This window comes from Vigna umbellata, chromosome 9 (genome assembly GCF_029865625.1).
Source record: "Vigna umbellata cultivar VRB3 chromosome 9, Vumbellata_1.0, whole genome shotgun sequence".
Taxonomy (NCBI): Eukaryota; Viridiplantae; Streptophyta; class Magnoliopsida; order Fabales; family Fabaceae; genus Vigna; species Vigna umbellata.
This window is the reverse complement of record NC_142173.1, coordinates 31,503,035-31,507,253: the sequence shown is the minus strand read 5'-3', so window position 1 is coordinate 31,507,253 and position 4,219 is coordinate 31,503,035.

Sequence of the window (4,219 nt, the reverse complement as noted above, 5' to 3'; positions counted from 1 at the left end):
GTAAACACATACCCTGAAAGAGACTTCCATGTGTCCATGCATCCAACAAAATTTGAATCAACAAATCCTTCAATAAACCTCTACCTTAAAAGTTATTTTGAAAGAGTAATCCAGTATCAAGAGACCCCTTTATGTATCTAAGCATCCACTTCAAAGTTTCCCAATGAATTTTTTCAGGATCAACCATGAATCGACTAAGAACACTTACTGCATGCGTTAGGTCAGGTCTAGTGCAGACCATGCCATACATGATGCTTCCAATCCCATTTGATTACAGAACAGACTCAATCTTCTTCCTCTCATCTTCGGTCTTTGGGCTTTGCTCTTTGGTGAGTTTCAAGTGTTGGCCAAGAGGAGTGCCAACAGGTTTGGATTGAGACATCCGATACCTTGAAACCACCTTCTGCATGTAATTCTGTTGAGATAAAAACAAGTTTCCCTTCAGCTAATCTCTCTTTATATCAATGCCCAAAATCCGCCTAGCTTCACCTAGCTCCTTCATCTCGAAAGCGTCACTTAAATTTGATTTCAGCTCACGGATCATGCACCTGTTACAGTTGGCAATAAAGATGTCAACTATGTATAGCAAAAGATACGACACCTCACTGCCTTGGTTCAGAATGTACACACAGTCATCATAATTGCACCGCTTGAAGTTTAGCTTTATTAGGAAATCATCAAATTTCTTGTACCATTGCTTTGGACTTTGCTTTAAGCCATATAGAGACTTCTGCACTAGGCACACCCTATCATCCAAAGCAAATCCCTTTGGTTGTTTCATATAAATGGTTTCTTCCAAATCTCCATGCAAAAACGTTGTTCTCACATCCAATTGTTCCAGGTGCAAATTGTAATGAGTAATGATTGCCATTAGGATTCTAACAGAACAGTGCTTCACCACAGGAGCAAAGATCTCATGGTAATCAATACCTTCAATCTGGTTGAAACCTTTGGCTACAAGTCTCGCTTTGTACCTTGCTTTCTCACCCTCGGTATAACTTCTTTCTTCTTAAAGATTCATTTAGAACCTACAACCTTCTTGCCCTTTGGTAGATCCACCAATCTCCAGGTGTTATTTTTCCTTAAAGCCTCAAGCTCTTCCTCCGTAGCGCCTTGTCAAAGTTGCCTTTCGCTGCTATCATGAGCCTCCTTAAAACTTCTTGGTTCATCAGAGCTTTCAAGATCTTCAACAACATTTAAGGCGTAGCAAATTAGATCAACCTCTCTAAACCATTTGGTTGGCTTAGAGATCCTCCTTTCCTTATCACGAACAAGTTGATAGTTCCTTAATTCAATATCAGCTCTTCTTGAGTGAGTAAGATCATCAAATGTTCCATCTGAATCATCATCAAGATTTGTGATAGGCTTTCTTTGCACTTCATCAATAGAATACTCCACCTCAATGAGAGTCTTGCTCTTCTCACATTCTAGATTTTTTGCATGTATTTCCATTCTTGTCTCATAAAAAATGACATCTCTACTAATGATCAGTTTTGAAGGTTTAGCATCCAACCTCCCTAGTCTGTATCCCTTAATTCCTTCAGCATATCCAAGGAATAAACTTTTCACAACCTGAGCCTTCAACTTATCCACTTTGATATAAGCAAATGCCAAGGATCTAAACACCCTTAAGTTGAAGTAATCTGCTTGTTGTCTACTCCAAACTTCCATTGGTGTTTTATGATTGAGAGCAGTGGAAGGACTCCTGTTGATCAAGTATATTGCAGTATTGGCAGCCTCTCCCAGAAAGCTTAGATAAACCTGATCCAAGAAGCATGCACCGAACCTCTCCAGAATTGTTCTATTCATTCTTTCAGCCAAGTCGTTCTATTGAGAAGTTCCAACCACAGTCTTGTGCCTCTTGATCCCTTTGACTTTGCAGCACTCATTGAATTCATCTAAAACAAAATCCAGACCATTGTCAGTTCTCATATCTTTCAGCTTGAATCCCAATTGATTCTCAATTTGAGTATGCCACTCCTTGAACCTTTGAAATGTTTCAGACTTGTTTTTCAGAATGTAGATCCATACTCTTCTTGAAAAATCATCAATTATGCTTAGGAAGTAAGCTCCTCCACCATGATTTTCAGTTCTTGCAGGTCCCCACAGATCAACATGAGCATACTCAAATGGCCGTGTGAAAAAGTGCTTTCCTGCTCCAAACTATAATTTGTGTGATTTCCCTAAGACACAATAGTCACATAAATCAAGCTTCTGCAATTTATCACCTAGAAGTAAACCTTGCTTTTCCAATTCTTCTAGGCCCTTCTCACTGATATGTCACATTCTCAAGTGCCAAAGACGAGTTCTATTTTCTGACTTCTCACTTACAACAGAGGCATGACCAATGACAATGAAACCCTCTAGAATGTATAAGTAATTCCTTCTTCTGCCTTTGGCTATCACAGAATCTGCAGAGAACAATTTCATCATTCCATTCTCAACTTTCATGGAATAACCCCTAAGATCAAAAAAACTTATAGAGATCAAATTTCTCTTTAGTTTAGGCATGTACCTCACATCCTGGAACACCATTTCACAGTTGTCAAACATTTTTAGCCTTATAGACCCCACTCTTTGCACTCTACAAGACTTGTTATTGCCAAGAAGCACATTTCAATGCTCTTTTTGATCAAGACTCTAAAAAAACTCCTTCACCAGGCACATATGATAAGTGCAGCCAGAATCCATGACCCAACTTCTTTGAGAATCTTCTGATGAAGCCACCAGAACACCAGCAGATTCATATCCTTTAGAGGCCTCTACAACATCAACAATTTCTTGCATCCGAGAGCCTTTGACCTTCTTTGAGAATACTTCTTGATATGTCCAATCTTCTGGAACTTGAAACATCTTACATGTTTCTTGTCTTCTGGTTTTTTCTTCCAATTTCCCCCATGCTTCTTCTCTTTGCCTTTCAACGTAATAAGCCCTGATGCCATATCTTTAGTTGCCTTCGAGTCTTGGAGTTTTTGGAACTCCTTGGTTTTAAATTGATGTCACAACCTCCTCTAAAGTAATCACCTGATCCTTTCCATAGAACAAGACATCCCTGAAGTGCTCAAAGGTTCTTGGAATTGAATTCAGAAGAATAACAACCTTATCTTCATCTTCTAATCTGACCTCAATATTATCCAAATCATCAATGGTTTTGCTAAATTATGCAAGCTGCTCCTCTATAGTTCTTCATTCTGTCATCTTGATTTAATAAAGTTGTTGTTTTAGACACAACCTATGAGCCAGTGATCTTGTCATGTACAAGGATTCCAACTTTGTCCATATCCCAACCGTAGTCTTTTCCTTTGCAATCTCCCTCGATGCCTTATCACCAAGACACAACACGATTTCACTCCTTGCCTTATCAACCATTATTTTCTTCTCTTCTTGCGTTAAAGTAGTAGCCATGTTAAACTCTCCCTTCAATGCTTCATTGCGGCCTTGTTGTATCAAGATTGCCTCCATCTTGATCTTTCATAGCCCAAAGTCATTTGATCCATTGAATTTCTCTATGTCAAACTTAGTTACCATCGTTTCTGAAATTTGTTGTTTTGAGTGCCCCACAGTGGGCGCCACTTGTTAGTCCAAGACCAAAGAGAACAAGAGTCCATATGAAAAAAACAAAGAATAGAAAAGAATGAAAACCAGAGAGAAAGAGGAATGATCTAAATGATTATTGTATATTGAATAGCAGAGGAAGAGGCCATAATATAGCCAAGCAAAGAGACTGAAACAGATACAGTTAAAACATATGAAGGCCGATTGAAACAGTTAAAGACCGAACGAATTTAACAGTTGAAGACCGAACGAAACAGCTAAAGGCCAAACGACGACAATCGATAGTCGAACGGTATTAATAGTTAGCAAGTCTTCCTTACAGTTATTGAGTCTAACTAACAATAATAGTCAAGATAATTATGTATAGGATAAACACTATGAGAATAGTGAAGAGATTGGACTAACTCAAGAGGAATGATGGTTAGATGAAACCTAAAAGAGGTGCTCTAGTCTTGGTGACCTAAGTTGAATAATATGATACAAATTTTGCAGCATAATAATACTCAATTAGAAGGTGATTTTACATGGAGGGGGACACCTATATTTATAGGCTTAATGTGTCTCTAAAATGTAGAAGCAAAATCCTAAAAACTTCAACTTGACTAGCTTGGAGACCAAGGTAAAAATCTTCTCCAATAGGAGGACATATGACCACTAAAATAAG